General features: G+C 42.4%; 17 non-coding genes and 3 pseudogenes across 17 annotated transcripts; all 20 read right to left on the reverse strand.

The window, feature by feature from the left end:
* Positions 1 to 3,258: 3,258 nt before the first annotated feature.
* LOC140876643 (5S ribosomal RNA) lies at positions 3,259 to 3,377 on the reverse strand. The gene has a single exon (XR_012148929.1). It is a non-coding gene; the product is annotated as a 5S ribosomal RNA (ribosomal RNA).
* Positions 3,378 to 3,779: 402 nt separating this feature from the next.
* On the reverse strand, positions 3,780 to 3,897 carry LOC140876665 (5S ribosomal RNA; annotated as a pseudogene).
* A 400-nt stretch (positions 3,898 to 4,297) lies between these two features.
* LOC140876784 (5S ribosomal RNA) lies at positions 4,298 to 4,416 on the reverse strand. The gene has a single exon (XR_012149017.1). It is a non-coding gene; the product is annotated as a 5S ribosomal RNA (ribosomal RNA).
* Positions 4,417 to 4,818: 402 nt separating this feature from the next.
* On the reverse strand, positions 4,819 to 4,937 carry LOC140876900 (5S ribosomal RNA). The gene has a single exon (XR_012149128.1). It is a non-coding gene; the product is annotated as a 5S ribosomal RNA (ribosomal RNA).
* A 403-nt stretch (positions 4,938 to 5,340) lies between these two features.
* LOC140876912 (5S ribosomal RNA) lies at positions 5,341 to 5,459 on the reverse strand. The gene has a single exon (XR_012149139.1). It is a non-coding gene; the product is annotated as a 5S ribosomal RNA (ribosomal RNA).
* Positions 5,460 to 5,862: 403 nt separating this feature from the next.
* On the reverse strand, positions 5,863 to 5,981 carry LOC140876566 (5S ribosomal RNA). The gene has a single exon (XR_012148870.1). It is a non-coding gene; the product is annotated as a 5S ribosomal RNA (ribosomal RNA).
* Positions 5,982 to 6,379: 398 nt separating this feature from the next.
* On the reverse strand, positions 6,380 to 6,498 carry LOC140876971 (5S ribosomal RNA). Its single transcript, XR_012149193.1, has one exon. It is a non-coding gene; the product is annotated as a 5S ribosomal RNA (ribosomal RNA).
* Positions 6,499 to 6,893: 395 nt separating this feature from the next.
* On the reverse strand, positions 6,894 to 7,012 carry LOC140876700 (5S ribosomal RNA). Its single transcript, XR_012148939.1, has one exon. It is a non-coding gene; the product is annotated as a 5S ribosomal RNA (ribosomal RNA).
* Positions 7,013 to 7,413: 401 nt separating this feature from the next.
* LOC140876572 (5S ribosomal RNA) lies at positions 7,414 to 7,532 on the reverse strand. The gene has a single exon (XR_012148876.1). It is a non-coding gene; the product is annotated as a 5S ribosomal RNA (ribosomal RNA).
* Positions 7,533 to 7,928: 396 nt separating this feature from the next.
* On the reverse strand, positions 7,929 to 8,046 carry LOC140876649 (5S ribosomal RNA; annotated as a pseudogene).
* A 401-nt stretch (positions 8,047 to 8,447) lies between these two features.
* Positions 8,448 to 8,566, reverse strand: LOC140876600 (5S ribosomal RNA). The gene has a single exon (XR_012148903.1). It is a non-coding gene; the product is annotated as a 5S ribosomal RNA (ribosomal RNA).
* Positions 8,567 to 8,969: 403 nt separating this feature from the next.
* LOC140876679 (5S ribosomal RNA) lies at positions 8,970 to 9,088 on the reverse strand. The gene has a single exon (XR_012148934.1). It is a non-coding gene; the product is annotated as a 5S ribosomal RNA (ribosomal RNA).
* A 402-nt stretch (positions 9,089 to 9,490) lies between these two features.
* LOC140876636 (5S ribosomal RNA) lies at positions 9,491 to 9,609 on the reverse strand (annotated as a pseudogene).
* A 398-nt stretch (positions 9,610 to 10,007) lies between these two features.
* Positions 10,008 to 10,126, reverse strand: LOC140876610 (5S ribosomal RNA). The gene has a single exon (XR_012148912.1). It is a non-coding gene; the product is annotated as a 5S ribosomal RNA (ribosomal RNA).
* A 401-nt stretch (positions 10,127 to 10,527) lies between these two features.
* LOC140876568 (5S ribosomal RNA) lies at positions 10,528 to 10,646 on the reverse strand. The gene has a single exon (XR_012148872.1). It is a non-coding gene; the product is annotated as a 5S ribosomal RNA (ribosomal RNA).
* A 404-nt stretch (positions 10,647 to 11,050) lies between these two features.
* Positions 11,051 to 11,169, reverse strand: LOC140876993 (5S ribosomal RNA). The gene has a single exon (XR_012149215.1). It is a non-coding gene; the product is annotated as a 5S ribosomal RNA (ribosomal RNA).
* Positions 11,170 to 11,572: 403 nt separating this feature from the next.
* On the reverse strand, positions 11,573 to 11,691 carry LOC140876712 (5S ribosomal RNA). Its single transcript, XR_012148950.1, has one exon. It is a non-coding gene; the product is annotated as a 5S ribosomal RNA (ribosomal RNA).
* Positions 11,692 to 12,309: 618 nt separating this feature from the next.
* On the reverse strand, positions 12,310 to 12,428 carry LOC140876596 (5S ribosomal RNA). The gene has a single exon (XR_012148899.1). It is a non-coding gene; the product is annotated as a 5S ribosomal RNA (ribosomal RNA).
* A 397-nt stretch (positions 12,429 to 12,825) lies between these two features.
* On the reverse strand, positions 12,826 to 12,944 carry LOC140876705 (5S ribosomal RNA). The gene has a single exon (XR_012148943.1). It is a non-coding gene; the product is annotated as a 5S ribosomal RNA (ribosomal RNA).
* Positions 12,945 to 13,343: 399 nt separating this feature from the next.
* Positions 13,344 to 13,462, reverse strand: LOC140876616 (5S ribosomal RNA). The gene has a single exon (XR_012148919.1). It is a non-coding gene; the product is annotated as a 5S ribosomal RNA (ribosomal RNA).
* Positions 13,463 to 18,966: the final 5,504 nt, after the last annotated feature.

The following is an 18,966-nucleotide window of genomic DNA, read 5'->3' on the forward strand; positions in this document are numbered from 1 at the left end:
GCAAAATAATATAAACAATCTTATACACAAGATCAAATAATATAATTTGAGATTCAAATTTTGAACATCATGTTCATTTTATATTTCATTGGGATTGATCTCAAAAATTTTCTTGTAGCTTCTAATTTCTCCCCTTCATTGTTGAAAACATTTTTTTACAAAAATAACAAATGAGAAATTCGCGTCATAGAGTTTTGATATGGTGAGCAACTATCACATGCACTTATTTGTACACCGGCTGATTTAGTGTTCACCTATTAGATGTAGAAGATGCTACGTCTGCGGTGCACACATAAATGCACATGATGGTTACTCACCATATCAAAACTCTTCACGTCATAATATCTCATTGCTCAAGATACTTGATCAAAGTATTTTCAACATATTTAATATCTCTTCAAGAGATTTATGTAGTGCATTTACCGCGCATAAAACATAATCTCTTGGCATAATATTTACATAATGTTACGCCTTAAACGCATAAAAATCTCATGTTGCGAGATTAATGTTTTTAATGCATTAACAAGTATCAAAATATTATGTTTTGATGATTACAAAACTCGGTTAATTGTTACTAATAATTTAAAGTGAGAAATTTGTAGATAATAAAAATTTCTTGTCTAAGAAAATTATTGGAAGCAAGAACCGGTAAGCCAAATATTGAAGAAAAATTTGAAGTGTTTGAAACTGCCAGAGTTTGGACGGTCCGAAGTCAGGTTCGGACTATCCGATGATTTTCAAGGATTTATTAATTCTTCGGATGCACAGTTCGGAGGCCACGAAGTTGAGTTCAGACGATACGAAGGTAGTTTGGACTGTCCGAAGATTTTCCATGAATTAAGAAATGTTCGGAGGCACGCTCGGAGGGCACGAAGATATAGTTCGGACGATCTGAAGTACAGATCAGACGGTTCGAACTGCTTTACGGTGATTGAAAGATTTTGTCAGAAGAAATTTACCGAAATGAATTTAATGCAGCCGATCGGACGATCAAAAGTCAGGTTCGGGCCATCCGAACAGTTTCACAGCCGCAGTTATTTGAATTTGAATCAGCTATGTTTGAAGGCTCCGAAGCCAGTTCGTACGGTCCAAACTCACTCGAATCAACATCTATAAATAGAGGTATTCCAAGGTCATTCCAAACCATCCAATTCACTCTACATCTCATTTCAAGCAATCTTCTCTCCTTAAAGTGTGCTATCAAGAGTTATTCAATATATTCATTCAAAAATCGAGAGTTGTTTGTAAAAATCATTTGTGAGTTGGTTGTGCTATTGTTGTAAAAACTCGAGTGTGAATCCGAGTTTGTTGCGATATTGTTGAGGCTATCCTTGGAGCCCTTAAGGCCAAGTTGTATCGAGTTGTAAAGCTATCGGCGCGGTGATCGTGTTGTTGTACGGCTATCCTTTGAGCCATCAAGGCCAAGACATTTGAAGTGCTAGTGGATCCTTGGTTAATCTACCTTAAACAAGAAGGGGAGACATAGAAGATTTATCGTCGAACTTCCATAAACATATCCTATCTCTTTTACTGCTTTATTTACTTTACTCATTTATTTACTGCATTTATCTTGATTGATTTAAGTCTTCCGCTTGCGTACTTGCATAATCTCTTTAAATTGCTAAAGTTTCCAATATAACCTAAATTCGCTCTGTTAGGTTGTAACAAGTAGTATCAAAGCCACACTTTTGAAAAATTCTCAAAAGGTTCTAATGGCAAATCTAGCGAGTGATTATGCTCAAGGGCAATCAACAAATCATCCTACTCTTTTCATAAACTACGGATATTGGAAAAATCAAATGTCCCTATATATCCAATCCATAGATTATGATCTTTGGAATGTGACGGTAAAAGGTCCCTATATACCTATGAAAATAGTTGATGGGATTGAAGTTCCTAAGGGAATGAATGACTTTTCAAAAGGGGACATGAAATTAATTTCTCAAAATGCTAAAGCTATGAATATTTTGCATTTTTCTTTAGATATGAACGTGTACAACTGGATCTCGATGTGCTGCTCGGCGAAAGAAATATGGGACAAATTGGAGATATGTCACGAAGGGACCAACCAAGTCAAAGAAACCAAGATTGACCTACTACAACTCAAATACGAGACATTTGAGATGGATCCCAAATAAGATATAGATACAATGTTCCGGAGGCTCACCCAAATCATCAACGAGTTAGCCCAACTTGGAGAACAATATCCATCCAAGCAAGTTTGGAAAAGAGCTCTACGCGCCCTACCCAAAGAGTGGGATGCAAAGAGAACGACCATCATTGAGTCTAACAAAGGCGATACTGCTTCCTACGATCTTGATAAACTACATGGGACCCCAAAAATCCATGAGTTAGAATTGTCTACTAGGAAGGACGTAAAGAAAAAGGATGAGAAGATCAAGGAAAAGGGAATTGCCATATCCAGTTAATTTGAAGAAGAAGAAGATGATGACATGGCGCTCTTCACAAGAAAATTCAAAAGATTTATGCGAGAAAACAAATTCAAGAAGAAAAAGAAGCCGGAGAAAGAAGTAACATGCTACAACTATCAACAACAAGACCACTATGCAAATGAGTGTCCTCTCAAGAAGAAGATTGACAAAGGGAAGAAGAAAGCCCTAATAGCAACATGGAGCGACAGTGATGATGACGAGGAGGAAGCCAACATCTGCCTCATGGCCAGGGATGATGACTAAGTCTTCGACAACAATGATGAGGTACCTTCCTATGATGAATTAATACATGCATATAAACTTATGTTTGACATGACTAAATCTCTTAGAAAGGAAAATAGAAACATCAAAAATGAATTAGAATCTAAGGAGCATGAAAACCTAAGATTAAAGGATGAGCACCCAAAAGTGAATAAATTCTTTATTGTTTTGTCTCTCGAATTGCGGATCTAATGAACAGGCGCTGCACTTTCAAATGGACATAACTTTCGGCCGGCTGAGTGTTTCAAGAGCTTTAGCTTGCTCACGCGAATCTCGTCTCGATACCTACAGCGCAAATCTTGGTCTAAGGGACGGAGACGCAAAAATTCCAACCCGGAGATGGATTTTCGGGGCGTTTTTCCCGAAGGGTCCGTTGGGACCCACCAAAGCAGCCCGCGTCACCCAGATCGCTCGTTCACGTCATGTGATTCAGTCTATTGCATCATTTCTATCCGCGGATTGGACTGAAAGAGTCGGGAATAGGACATCGAGGAATCAAAAGAACAAGAAGTACGAGTAAGAAAAAAAAGAAATTAATGAAAAAGGAGTGCAACACGAGTACTTCCAAGGGGGTCACCCATCCTAGTACTGCTCTTGCCCAAGCACGTTTAACTTCAGAGTTCTGATGGGATCCGGTGCATTAGTGCTGGTATGATCGCACCCAACAGTGAATAAATTCTTTATTGTTTTGTCTCTCAAATTGCAGATCGGATGAACAGGCGCTGCACTTTCAAACGGACATAACTTTTGGCCGCTTGAGTGTTTCGGGAGCTTCAGCTTGCTTACGCGAAGCTCGTCTCGATACCTACAGCGCGCATCTCGGTCTAAGAGACAAAGACACCCAAATTTCAACCCGGAGATGGATTTTTGGGGCGTTTTTCCCGAAGGGCATGTTGGGACCCACCGAAGCAGCCTGCGTCACCCAGATCGCACGTTCACGTCGTGTGATTTAGTCTATTGCATCATTTTTATCCGCGGATTGGACTGAAAGAGTCGTAAATAGGACAGAGAGGAATCAAAAGAACAATAAGTACGAGTAAGAAAACAAAAGAAATTAATGAAAAAGGGGTGCGACAGGAGGACTTCCCAGGTGGTCACCATCCTAGTACTGCTCTTGCCCAAGCACGCTTAACTTCGAAGTTCTGATGGGATCCGGTGAATTAGTGTTTATATGATCGCACCCAACAGTGAATGAATTCTTTATTGTTTTGTCTCTCGAATTGCGGATCGGAGGAACAGGGCTGCACTTTCAAACGGACATAACTTTTGGCCGGCTGAGAGTTACGGGAGCTTTATCCTGCTCACGCAAAGCTCGTCTCGATACCTACAGCGCGCATCTCGGTCTAAGAGACGGAGACGCTCAAATTCCAACTTGGAGATGGACTTTCGGGGAGTTTTTCCCGTAGGGCACGTTGGGACCCACCGAACCGGCCCGCGTCACACAAATCGCACGTTCACGTCGTGTGATTCAGTCTATTGCATCTTTTCTATACGCAGATTGGACTGAAAAAGTCAGGAATAGGACAGCGAGGAATCTAAAAAACAAGAAGTACGAGTAAGAAAAAAAAGAAATTAATGAAAAAGGGGTGCAACACGAGGACTTCCCAGGTGGTCACCCATCCTAGTACTGCTCTCGCCCAAGCACGCTTAACTTCGTCGTTCTGATGGGATCCAATGCATTAGTGCAGGTATGATCGCACCCAAAAATTAATAAATTCTTTATTGTTTTGTCTCTCGAATTGCGGATCAGATGAACAAGTGCTGCACTTTCAAACGGACATAACTTTCGGCTGGCTGAGTGTTTCGGGAGCTTCAGCCTGCTCACGCAAAGCTCGTCTCGATACCTACAGCGCGCATCTAGGTCTAAGAGACAGAGACACCCAAATTTCAACTTGGAGATGGATTTTCGGGGCGTTTTACCCGAAGGGCATGTTGGGACCCACTAAAGCAGCCTGCGTCACCTAGATCGCACGTTCACATCGTGTGATTCTGTCTATTGCATCATTTCTATCCACAGATTGGACTTAAAGAGTTGAAAATTGGACAACGAGCAATCAAAAGAACAAGAAGTACGAGGAAGAAAAAAAAAGAAATTAATGAAAAAATGGTGCAACACGAGAACTTCCCAGATGGTCACCCATCCTAGTACTGCTCTCGCCCAAGCACGCTTAACTTCGGAGTTATGATAGGATCCGGTGCATTAGTGCGGGTATAATCGCACCTAACAGTGAATGAATTATTTATTGTTTTGTCTCTCGAATTGCGGATCGGAGGAACAGGCGCTGCACTTTCAAACGGACATAACTTTCGGCCGGTTGAGAGTTACGAGAGCTTCAGCCTTCTCACGAGAAACTCATCTCGATACCTACAATGCGCATCTCGGTCTAAGAGACGAAGACACCCAAATTTCAACCCGGAGATGGATTTTTGGGGGGTTTTTCCCGAAGGGCACGTTGGGACCCACCGAAGCAGCCCGCGTCACTCAGCTCGCACGTTCACGTCGTGTGATTCAGTCTATTGCATCATTTCTATCCGCAGATTGGACTGAAAGAGTCGGAAATAGGACAGCGAGGAATCAAAAGAACAAGAAGTACGAGTAAGAAAAAAAAAAGAAATTAATGAAAAAGGGTTGCAACACGAGGACTTCCCAGATGGTCACCCATCTTAGTACTGCTCTTGCCCAAACACGCTTAACTTCGGAGTTCTGATAGGATCCGGTGAATTAGTGCGGGTATGATCGCATCCAACAGTGAATGAATTCTTTATTGTTTTGTCTCTCGAATTGCGGATTGGAGGAATAGGCGCTGCACTTTCAAACAAACATAACTTTTGGCCGGCTGAGAGTTACGGGAGCTTCAGCCTTCTCACGCGAAGCTCGTCTCGATTCCTACAGCACGCATCTCGGTCTAAGAGACGGAGACGCTCAAATTTCAACCTAGAGATAGACTTTTGGGGAGTTTTTCCCGTAGGGCACGTTGGGACCCACTGAAGTGGCCCGCATCACCCAAATCGCAAGTTCACGTCGTGTTATTCATTCTATTGCATATTTTCTATCCGCGGATTGGACTAAAAAAGTGGGAAATATGACAGCGAGGAATCGAAAGAACAAGAAGTACGAGTAAGAAAAAAAAAAGAAATTAATGAAAAAGGGGTGCAACACGAGTACTTCACAGGGGGTCACCCATGCTAGTACTGCTCTTGCCCAAGCACGCTTAACTTCGAAGATCTGATGGGATCTGGTGAATTAGTGCTGGTATGATCGCACCCAACAGTGAATGAATTTTTTATTGTTTTGTCTCTCGAATTGCGGTTCGGAGGATTAGACGCTGCACTTTCAGATGGACATAACTTTCGGCCGACTAAGAGTTACGGGAGCTTTAGCCTGCTCACGCGAAGCTCGTATCGATACCTACAACGCACATCTCGGTCTAAGAGATGGAAACACTCAAATTCAAACCCGGAGATGGAATTTTGGGGCATTTTTCCCGTAGGGCACGTTGGGACCTATCGAAGTGGCCCGCGTCACCCAAATCGCTCGTTCACGTAGTGTGATTCAGTCTATTGCATCTTTTTTATCCGCGAATTGGACTGAAAGAGTAGGGAATAGAAGAGCGAGGAATCGAAAGAACAAGAAGTACGAGTAAGAAAAAAAAATTAATGAAAAAGGGGTGCAACACGAGGACTTCCCAGGTGGTCACCCATCCTAGAACTGCTCTCACCCAAGCACGCTTAACTTCGTAGTTCTGATGGGATCCAATGTATTAGTGCTGGTATGATCGCACCCTAAAGTTAATAAATTCTTTATTGTTTTGTCTCTCGAATTGAGGATCGGATGAACAGGTGCTGCACTTTCAAACGGACAAAACTTTCGGCCGGCTGAGTGTTTCGAGAGCTTCGGCCTGCTCACGCAAAGCTCGTCACGATACCTACAGCGCGCATCTCGATTTAAGAGACAGAGACACCCAAATTTCAACCCGGAGATGGATTTTCGAGGCTTTTTTCCCGAAGGGCACATTGGGACCCATCGAAGCAAACCGCGTCAACCATATCACACGTTCACGTCGTGTAATTCAGTCTATTGCATCATTTCTATCCAAGGATTGGACTGAAAGAGTCGGGAATATGACAGCGAGGAATCAAAGGAACAAGAAGTACGAGTAAAAAAAAATTAATGAAAAAGGGGTGCAACACGAGGACTTTCCAGGTGGTTACCCATCCTATTACTGCTCTCGCCCAAGCACGCTTAACTTCGGAGTCCTGATAGGATCCGGTGCATTAGTGCGGGTATGATCGCACCCAATAGTGAATGAATTCTTTATTGTTTTGTCTCTCGAATTGCGTATCTAAGGAACAGGCACTGCACTTTCAAACGGACATAACTTTCGACCGGCTGAGAGTTACGGAAGCTTCATCCTGCTCACGCGAAGATCGTCTCGATACCTATAGCGCGCATCTCGGCCTAAGAGACGGAGACGCTCAAATTTCAACATGAAGATGGAATTTCGGGGAGTTTTTCCCGTAGGGCACGTTGGGACCTACCAAAGCGGCCTGCGTCACCTAAATTGCACGTTCACGTCGTGTGATTCAGTCTATTGCATCTTTTCTATATGCATATTGGACTGAAAAAGTCAGGAATAGGACAGCGAGAAATCTAAAGAACAAGAAGTACGAGTAGGAAAAAAAAGAAATTAATGAAAAAGTGGAGAAACACGAGGATTTCCCAGGTGGTCACCCATCCTAGTACTGCTCTCGCCCAAGCATGCTTAACTTCGGAGTTCTGATGGGATCCAATGCATTAGTGCTGGTATGATCGCACCCAAAAGTTAATAAATTCTTTATAGTTTTGTCTCTCGAATTGCAGATCGGAGGAACAGGCGCTGCACTTTCAAACAGATATAACTTTCGGCCGGCTGAGAGTTACAGGAGCTTCAGCCTTCTCACGCGAAGCTCGTCTCGATACCTACAGCACGCATCTCGGTCTAAGAGACGGAGACGCTCAAATTCCAACCAGGAGATGGACTTTCGAGGAGTTTTTCCCGTAAGGCACGTTGGGACCCACCGAAGCATCCCACGTCACCCAAATCGCACGTTCACATCGTGTGATTCAATCTATTGCATCTTTTATATCCGTGGATTGGACTGAAAAATTCGGAAATAGGACAGCAAGGAATCTAAAGAACAATAAGTACGAGTAAGAAAAAAAATTAATGAAAAAGGGTGCAATACGAGGACTTCCCAGGAGGTCACCCATCCTAGTACTGCTCTTGCCCAAGCACACTTAACTTCGAAGTTTTGATGGATCCGATGAATTAGTGTTGGTATAATCGCACCCAACAGTGAATGAATTCTTTATTGTTTTGTCTCTGGAATTACGGATCGGAGGAACAGGCGCTGCACTTTCAAACGGACATAACTTTTGGCCGGCTAAGAGTTACGGGAGCTTCAGCCTGCTCACGCGAAACTCGTCTCGATACCTACAACGCGCATCTCGGTCTAAAAGACGAAGACGCTCAAATTCCAACCCGGAGATGGAATTTTGGGGCGTTTTTTCCGTAGGGCACGTTGGGACCTACCGAAGCGGCCCTCGTCACCCAAATTGCACGTTCACGTCGTGTGATTCAATATATTGCATATTTTCTATCCGCGGATTGGACTGAAAGAGTCGGGAATAAGACAACAAGGAATCGAAAGAACAAAAGTACGAGTAAGAAAAAAAAAGAAATTAATGAAAAACGGTTGCAACACGAGGACTTCCCAGGGAGTCACCCATCCTAGTACTGCTCTTGCCCAAGCAGGCTTAACTTCGGAGTTTTGATGGGATCCAGTGCATTAGTGCTGGTATGATCGCACCCAATAGTGAATGAATTCTTTATTGTTTTGTCTCCCGAATTGCAGATCGGATAAACAGGTGCTGCACTTTCAAACAGACATAACTTTTGGTTGGCTGAGAGTTACAGGAGCTTCTGCTTGCTCACGCGAAGCTCTTCTCGATACCTACAATGCGCATCTTGGTCTAAGAGATTGAGGCTCTTAAATTCCAACCCGGAGATAGACTTTCGGGTAGTTTTTTCCATAGGACACGTTGGGACCCACCAAAGCGGCCCGCGTCACCCATATCGCACGTTCACGTCGTGTGATTCAGTCTATTGCATCTTTTCTATCCGTGGATTGGACTGAAAGAGTAGGAAATAGGAAAGCGAGGAATCAAAAGAACAAGAAGTACGAGTAAGAAAAAAAAAAGAAATTAATGAAAAAGGGGTGCGACACGAGGACTTCCCAGGTGGTCACCCATCCTAGTACTGCTTTCGCCCAAGCACGCTTATCTTCGGAGTTCTGATAGGATCCGGTGCATTAGTGCGGGTATGATCGCACGCAACAGTGAATGAATTCTATATTGTTTTGTCTCTCGAATTGCGGATCGGAGAAACAGGCACTGCACTTTCAAACAGACATACCGTTCGGCCGGCTGAGAGTTACGGGAGCTTCAGCCTTCTCACGCGAACCTCGTCTCGATACCTACAGTGCGCATCTCGGTCTAAGAGACAGAGACGCACAAATTCCAACCCAGAGATGGACTTTCGGGGAGTTTTTCCTGTAGGGCACGTTGGGACCCACTGAAGCGGCCCGCGTAACCCAAATCGCACGTTCATGTCGTGTTATTCATTCTATTGCATCTTTTCTATCCGCGGATTGGACTGAAAAATTCTGGAATATGACAGCGAGGAATCGAAAGAACAAGAAGTTCGAGTAAGAAAAAAGAAGAAATTAATAAAAAAGGGGTGCGACACGAGAACTTCCCAAGGTGTCACCCATCCTAGTACTGCTCTTGCCCAAGCATGCTAAACTTCGAAGTTCTGATGGGATCCAGTGAATTAGTGCTGGTATGATCGCACTCAACAGTGAATGAATTCTTTATTGTTTTGTCTCTTGAATTGCGGATCGGAGGAACAGGCGCTGCACTTTCGAACGGACATAACTTTTGGCCGGCTGAGAGTTACGGGAGCTTTATCCTGCTCACGCGAAGCTCGTCTCGATACCTACAGCGCGCATCTCGGTCTAAGAGATGGAGACACTCAAATTCCAACTTGGAGATGGAATTTTGGGGAGTTTTTCCCGTAGGGCACATTGGGACCCACCGAAGCGGCCCGCGTTGCACAAATTGCACGTTCACGTCGTGTGATTCAGTCTTTTGCATCTTTTCTATACGCGGATTGGACTGAAAAAATCAGGAATAGGACAGCGAGGAATCGAAAGAACAAGAAATACGAATAAGAAAAAAAAATTAATGAAAAAGGGGTGAAACACGAGAACCTCCAAGGTGGTCACCCATCCTAGTACTGCTCTCGCCCAAGCACGCTTAACTTTGGAGTTCTGATGGGATCCAATGCTTTAGTGCTGGTATGATCGCACCCAAAAGTGAATAAACTCTTTATTGTTTTGTCTCTCGAATTACGGATCAGATGAACAGGCGCTGCACTTTCAAACGGACATAACTCTCGGCCGGCTGAGTATTTTGGGAGCTTCAGCCTTCTCACCCAAAGCTCGCTACGATACCTACAGCGCGCATCTTAGTCTAAGAGACGGAGACACCCAAATTTCAACTCGGAGATGGATTTTCGGGGAGTTTTTCCCGAAGGGCACGTTGGGACCCACCGAAGTAGCCCACGTCACCCAGATCGCACGTTCACGTCGTGTGATTCAGTCTATTGCATAATTTCTATCCGCGGATTGGATTGAAAGAGTCGGAAATTGGACAACGAGGAATCAAAAGAACAAGAAGTACGAGTAAGAAAAAAAAGAAATTAATGAAAAAGGGGTGCAACACGAGGACTTCCCAGGTGGTCACCCATCCTAGTACTGCTCTCGCCCAAGCACGCTTAACTTCAGAGTTATGATAGGATCCGGTGCAATAGTGCGGGTATGATCGCACCGAACAGTTAATGAATTCTTTATTGTTTTGTCTCTCGAATTGCGGATCGAAGGAACAGGCGCTACACTTTCAAACGGACATAACTTTCGGCAGGCTGAGAGTTATGGGAGCTTTATCTTTGCTCACGCGAAGCTCGTCTCGATACCTACAGCGCGCATCTCGGTCTAAGAGACAGAGAAGCTCAAATTCCAACCTCGAGATGGACTTTCGGGGAGTTTTTCCCTTAGGGCATGTTGGGAGCCTCCGAAGCGGCCCGCGTCACCCAAATCGCACGTTCACGTCGTGTGATTCAGCCTATTACATCTTTTCTATATGCGAATTGGACTGAAAAAGTCAGGAATAGGACAGCGAGGAATCGAAAGATCAAGAAGTACGAGTAAGAAAAAAAAAAGAAATTAATGAAAAAGGGATGCAACACAAGGACTTCCCAGGTGGTCACCCATCCTAGAACTGCTCTCACCCAAGCACGCTTAACTTCGGAGTTCTGATGGGATCCAATGCATTAGTGCTGGTATGATCGCGCCCAAAAGTGAATAAATTCTTTATTTTTTTGTCTCTCGAATTGCGGATCGGATGAACAGGCGCTGCACTTTCAAACGGACAAAACTTTCGGCCGGCTGAGTGTTTCGGGAGCTTCAACCTGCTCACGCGAAGCTAGTCTCGATACCTACAGCGCGCATCTCGGTCTAAGAGAAAGAGACACCCAAATTTCAACCCGAAGATGGATTTTATGGGCGTTTTTCCCTAAAGGCACGTTGGGACCCATCGAAGCAGACCGCATCACCCAGATCGCACGTTCACGTCGTGTGATTCAGTCTATTGCATCATTTCTATCCGCGGATTGGACTGAAAGATTCGGGAATAGGACAACGAGGAATCCAAAGAACAAGAAGTACGAGTAAGAAAAAAAAAAGAAATTAATGAAAAAGAGGTGCAACACGAGGACTTCCCAGGTGGTCACCCATCCTAGTACTGCTCTCGCCCAAGCACGCTTAACTTCGGAGTCTTGATAAGATCCGGTGCATTAGTGCGGGTATGATCGCACCCACCAGTGAATGAATTCTTTAATATTTTGTCTCTCGAATTGCGGATCGGAAGAACAGGCGCTGCACTTTCAAATAGATATAACTTTCAGCCGGCTGAGAGTTACGGAAGCTTCATCCTGCTCACGCGAAGCTCGTCTCGATACCTACAACGCGCAGCTCGCTTAACTTTGGAGTTTTGATGGGATCCAATGCATTAGTGCTGGTATGATCGCACCCAAAAGTAAATGAATACTTTATTGTTTTGTCTCTCGAATTGCGGATCTGATGAACAGGCGCTGCAATTTCAAACGGACATAACATTCGGCCGGATGAGTGTTACGGAAGCTTCAGCCTGCTCACGCGAAGCTCGTCTTGATACCTACAGCGCGCATCTCTTTCCAAGAGACGGAGACGCTCAAATTCCAACTCGAAGATGAACTTTCGGGGCATTTTTCCCGTAGGACACGTTAGGACCCACCGAAGCGGCCCGCGTCACCCAAATCGCACGTTCCCGTCGTGTGATTCAGTCTATTGCATCATTTGTATCCACGGATTGAACTCAAAGAGTCGGGAATAGGACAGAGAGGAATCGAAAGAACAAGAAGTACAAGTAAGAAAAAAAAAAGAAATTAATGTAAAAGGGGTGCAACACGAGGATTTTCCAGGGGGTCACCCATCCTAGTACTTCTCTCGCCCAAGTACGCTTAACTTCGGAGTTCTGATAGGATCCGGTGCATTAGTTTGGGTATGAACGCACCAAACAGTGAATGAATTCTTTATTGTTTTGTCTCTCGAATTGCGGATCGGAGGAACATGCCCTGAACTTTCAAATGGACATAAATTTTGGCCGGCTGAGAGTTACGGGAGCTTTAGCCTGCTCACGCGAAACTCGTCTCAATACCTACAGCGCGCATCTCGGTCTACGAGTCGAGGACGCTCAAATTCCAACCCGGAGATGAACTTTCGGGGAGTTTTTCTCGTAGGGCACATTGGGACACACCGAAGCATCCCGCGTCACCCAAATCGCACGTTCACGTCGTGTGATTCAGTTTATTGCATCTTTTCTATCCGCGGATTGGACTGAAAAAGTCGGGAACAGGACAGCGAGAAATCGAAAGAACAAGATGTACGAGTAAGAAAAAAAAATAATGAAAAAGGGGTGCAACACGAGGACTTCTCAGGGGGTCAACCATCCTAGTACTGCTCTCGCCCAAGCACGCTTAACTTCAAAGTTCTTATGGGATCCAGTGCATTAGTGCTAGTATGATCGCACCCAACAGTGAATGAATTCTTTAGTGTTTTGTCTCTCGAATTGCGGATCGGAGGAACAGGCGCTGCACTTTCAAACGGACATAACTTTGGGTTGGCTGAGAGTTACGGGAGCGTCAGCATGCTTACACGAAGCTCGTCTCGATATCTACAGCGCGCATCTCAGTCAAAGAGACTGAAACAATCAAATACCAACCGGGAGATGGACTTTCGGGTAGTTTTTCCCATAGGGCACGTTGGGACACACGAAGCGGCCCGCGTCACTTAGATCGCACGTTCACGTCGTGTGATTCAGTTTATTTCATCTTTTCTATCCGCAGATTGGACTGAAAGTGTAGGGAATAGGACAGCGAGGAATTGGAATAACAAGAAGTACGAGTAAGAAAAAAAGAAATTAATGAAAAAGGGGTGCAACACGAGGACTTCCCAGGGGGTCACCCATCCTAGTACTGCTTTTACCCTAGCACGCTTAAATTCGAAGTTCTGATGGGATCCGGTGAATTAGTTCTGGTATGATCGCACCCAACAGTGAATGAATTCTTTATTGTTTTGTCTCTCGTATTGCGGATTGGAGGAACAGGCGTTGCACTTTCAACCGGACATAACTTTCGGCCAGATGAGAGTTACGCGAGCTTCAGCCTGCTCACGCGAAGCTCATCTCGATACCTACAGCGCGCATCTCGGTCTAAGAGACGGAGACGCTCAAATTCCAAACCCGAGATAGACTTTCGGGGAGTTTTTCCCATAGGGAACGTTGAGACCCACCAAAGCGGACTGAGTCACCCAAATCGCACGTTCACGCCGTGTTATTCAGTCTATTGCATCTTTTCTATCCGCAGATTGGACTGAAAAAGTCGGGAATAGGACAGTGAGGAATCGAAAGAACAAGAAGTACGAGTAAGAAAAAAAAAGGAATTAATGAAAAAGGGGTGCAACACGAGGACTTCCCATGGGGTCACCTATCCTAGTACTGCTCTTGTGAGACCCCGTTTCTAATCCTCTAATATCGAATAATTAAACAATTCGAACACAATAAGCCGCGGAAAACAAATCAATTTTTTTTTTTTTTTTGGAGCCTTGCACCCGCACGAGGTCATCACCTCTCGCGCGCGCAGGCTACGCGAGCAGAGGCTCGCGGAGATGCTCACGCGCGCGCGAAAAGAGAGCTCGCGCGCGCGCGGGCAAAATCTCCCGAGCCTCTTCAATCTCCTCGCGCGCGCGCGAGGTGATGCCTTGCCCGCGCGCAGGAAAAATGGGCAGAGGGGTCGAGGAGCCTGCAAAAACAACCAACAAGGCAATTCTAAACATTCCAAGTTCAAACATAATAAAAATCAATATTTAGAACATGCCAAATCTAGGTTCTGCCCAAAATACAATAACCAGTCGAGTTTTATAAATGAGTTCCACCGACTCAACAAAACTAATACAATTTCAAATAGATTCGTCCCTACGACACGGAGTCTCACTTCTATCAATCTCACCCCAAGCTAACCAGGACGACTCGTTCCAGCTCCTGATCCTCCTGTTGCCAAGTTACACATACAAAACAAAGACAACAGCCGGAATAATCCGGTTAGAAATATAATTTCTAAGTAAGAGAGACAAAGCATGCATATCAAATAATATATCGAACGCGATATATGAAATAATTAAACAATAGTTCCAATAGCATGTCAATAACTCCAAATCAATTGCATAAAGTGCAATGCATGTCTTTAAAACAAGGATTATCAAGTCTGGATAATCACAAGGTAAAAGTTCTCTTTTCTCAATTGGGATCCCGAGGACAAAATATCACCAACACACCGACTCTCCCGATCGAGGTGGACGGTGCATATTTTTCTCCTATAGACTCTGGGCGCATATAGAGAGTGTTTCTCGACAATTGGTAAAAATCTGCTAACCAATGTCACTCAACTATAGTCCATAGAACATCTAACTCTTTTGGGCCTCTCTTGCCCGCAAAACAAAGGTAATTGGCTCAATATGAATGCAATGCAAATCAAAACTCATTCAACTTATTCCAGTAAAATAAATAACATATAATTCAAGAAGCATGCAAGTATGTGATTTTTCCTAGGACACTCGAATCATTCCGGATTCGAGTTAATCGTCCTATACCATTCCAAAGTCGTCTTTTACCTCTTCTTTGATTGACGTAGCTGAAATCCGAACAAGCTACAAGCACAAAAGGCTCAATCAAACATCATTCGATTCAAGTCAAATAATAAAGTAACCTCGATATCAAACCTCGATCAATTCGTCAACGATTCGAATTCTGTAATTTCTGGACTCCAAAATCTGCAACTGAATCTGAAAGGATATATAAAAGAATTCCAATGTCAATCCATCCAAATCAACCATTCAAACTCAATTTCAACTCCTAAATCCAAAATCTCATCAATATAAACGATTGATATTCCAAAACTCAAACTGGCGGCATAACGGCTATAACTGATCAAACCGGAAATACAGACAGTATAATATCAATCCACTAAACTCAAATCAACTATCAAACCCAAAAATGGCTCAAACCCAACAAATCTCCAAAACCCAAATTTTGAATAATCTTCCAAAAATCAAAACAATTCCGAACGACGCTCAAATTCAAAACTGACTAAGAATAAACGATCAGAACTCTGCCAAGAATAACATACTCGAAACTCAGTCGATTCTAACAACATCCGAAAAACAAAACGTATCTGATCGGAGAAATACCTACGATATAACAGAGCTTTTGCTGCCGTGATCGCTAATCTGCCTTCAGAATTAAATTCCAATGGACGGATCGACCGGAAATCGAAATCACAAAGCTTGGAATGGGTTTGGGGCGTCGTCTATGGAGGAGAGAGGCGAGGGAGAGAGGAAGAAGAAGGAGAAGGAATGGAGAAGAAAAGTCAAAAGCCCATTAAATATCTAACAATCTCCATTTTTGCATTTTAGTCCCTGAAAAATCCGACATTTGCAAAAAGGATCCTGATCAAAATCAAGTCGGCTCTTGAACTCTGAAATCTCCGATTAACTCAATTAAGCTCAATTAAGATAAATTCGGGGCGTTACAATTCTCCCCCTCTAAAAATAGATTTCGTCCTTGAAATCAAAACGGTTCAATCTCATAAGAACTAGATAGAGTCAAGACTGCAATAAAGAGTCTTCTCTCAGGACTAACCCTGAATTTGCTGCTCCAAACAAACTCTGTTCTTCTAACTGCTTCTTCAAATCCGTAGCAACTTCACTGCACTAATACAAACTGAAACGGTTTGTCTCAGAACTGTTTTGATTCAGGTCGAAGCTCTGAATTAGTCATCTCAAGCAATTTGTCATCTCAACAAATCCGGTCTCATCAGTTAAAGAGCTAAAGAAATTCTGATCTGGTAACCCAACAACAAGGGTTCGGTGATAATCCACATCAAAAGACGGAAAACACTACGTGAAAACCAGAAAGAGACGGAATAAACAAGTCTGTAGGAAAGATCGCCCATCATCTCCGGACTCTAATGATATTCAAACAATCTCAGAGACTATTTATCTCTCTTCTCATCTCTGACAAATCTTTCTGAAACTCGGAGTCTTCCGAAATATTCGATCTTTCCGACCAAAACACAAAATTCTGCATCTAAAATCTGAATACTCTGACCGCTTAGTCCAAGTCATCTTCATTCTTGACACAAACACATCAACTGATCAAAACCTCGAAACAATTCTGGTCCCAAAACAGGTGATTCAAAAGAAGAACCATCCCAATACAATGGAGGTTTTCAATTCTGCTCGTACAACTCGTCAAAAGATTCCATCCAGATAATCATCTGATAGTTTTTGTTGTACAAGAACTTCATAAAAGTTAGTGACACTCGTCAGCTAGTGCAAGAGTCAAGCACCATGCTTCAGATTTTCCCCTCCCGGGATCAGGGAGTTTCAATATCTTCCTCTCATTCGAACCATGGACCTTCAGGATCGGTACCATGATTTGCCAAGTCTGGTTAAGGTTGAGCTTAAGAGAAGGCATCGACTGCTCATACAAAAACTTTTCCTAAACAAGAGGCAAACCTCTAATCCATATCATCTGTTCTGGTTGTCCGTCGTTCTGAGGATAATCACTGAACTCAGGTGTACTAGAATAACAAAAGTCTCTTCGAAGACTATACCAAAAGAAAGGCCATAACCAAGATCTCTATCTAAAATGACCAAATTCGACATTCAATCAATCTGACAAAAGTTCTGACAGAAACACTAACATCTGATCATGTCTGAGAACCATTATGTAGGGAATAAAATAGCAGATTCATCAATCGGTCAATCAAACATGGATGGCAATTCAAACTCAGACTGACCGGTAGCTCTGCAACAACACCTGTCGAAAGTTCCCAATTCTATTCTGAAATAATAAACTGTACCACCGAAATCAGATCTCTCTCTCAGCTACCAGCTGTGGACAGTCCAGATTATCAGTAGTTATTCTTTAAACTTCCTTCTGCATCTGTTCTGAAAAGATCAATCCCTCAATTATCTGAATATCCGTCTGTCATCTGAAAGAATACTGAATAACTCAAAAGTGCCGATCTCTAGATACTCTGTGAAACGTCCTAAAACTTCTACTGAATTTTTTTTTTAAAACTCTCTAACGATAAAATATAAAATAATAAATATAAATATATATATATGCCCATACATATATATATCATACTTAAAAATAATTTTACTTAATTTAAAATACAAATACACAAAAGATACAATAAAAGTACACACATGCAATTAAATTAATTACTAAATAATAATTTATAAGAATGCCATAATAAAATTTCTAAATAATATTTCTTTCACCAAAAATTCATGAAAACTTAGAAAATAAATACTTAAATCTAAAAATCCATGCATATACTTAAAATCTATAATAATAAATCATATGCGGAAATAAATGTTCTAGTCTCAACATAAAATTCATCTTAGAGCAATGGTCACGGGTTCTAGCTGCCTGAAAACTCATACGCTCTCGCCGCTAGTCGGGAACACATTATCCTTATTGACATTTTGTTCACCTGCACCATTTAAATCTAGTGAGCCTAGAGGCTCAGCACGTTCTATCCTTACATAACAAAATGAAACCACACACAAGCACACATCATATAAAATACGTGAATAATAATTATACGTGCATGATCTTAAAATTATATGCATATAAACATAAATAAATAATCATACTTCTAAATCATCATGCTATAACATAATTCATCATACTTTATAATTTTCGTAAAAATAACATATCATGATTTCTTAGTTCTCAACAGGTCGTATCCTTGTCGGTTGCATCATACTAAGCGATTGATCAATCTATAAACCAACGTACGCGGCGGTGGGGTTTCCACCTCTGTGCTGCCACTTCACCAGCCCTCTCAGCTGGATCCATAAGCTCATCATACTTATACATCATTAGGAAGGTCAACGGGCCCAGGTATCCCGGCCTCCAACCACATCACTTTCCACCTTCACTTCAACTTCTATAAAAAAAATATATTTTTCTTAACATACATTTAAACTTATCACAAAAATTCTTACATGATGCATGAACTTAAAAAAAATCTCATTTATTTCTTTATTTCATGAAAATTTGTTCGTAAATATATATTTAATTTATTTTCTTAAAAATCATACTTATATAACTAATAAAATACATGCATGAATTAAATATATATTTACGAACCCTTTTTATTTTCCATGAACTTGTTCGAGCTGCTGACCCCTTAGACTTAAACTCATAAAATTATAGACTGACTCAATAACTTAACTTATGCCCATTAACTTAGATTTTTAGCCCAAATATATTATTCAATATCATTAATACTTAACTTGACCCAATAAACTTATTAAATCCATTAACAACTTAATCTGGCCCATTATTCTTAATTTGGCCCATTAACACCTAATCTGGCCCAAATAATAAATTATCTAACCCAAATTCAAATATTCATAACTTAAACATTTAATCACTAATTAAATTACCCGAACCCAAAATAAAATAACCCAGACCCGT

This window comes from Henckelia pumila, chromosome 1, assembly GCF_033568475.1.
Source record: "Henckelia pumila isolate YLH828 chromosome 1, ASM3356847v2, whole genome shotgun sequence".
Taxonomy (NCBI): Eukaryota; Viridiplantae; Streptophyta; class Magnoliopsida; order Lamiales; family Gesneriaceae; genus Henckelia; species Henckelia pumila.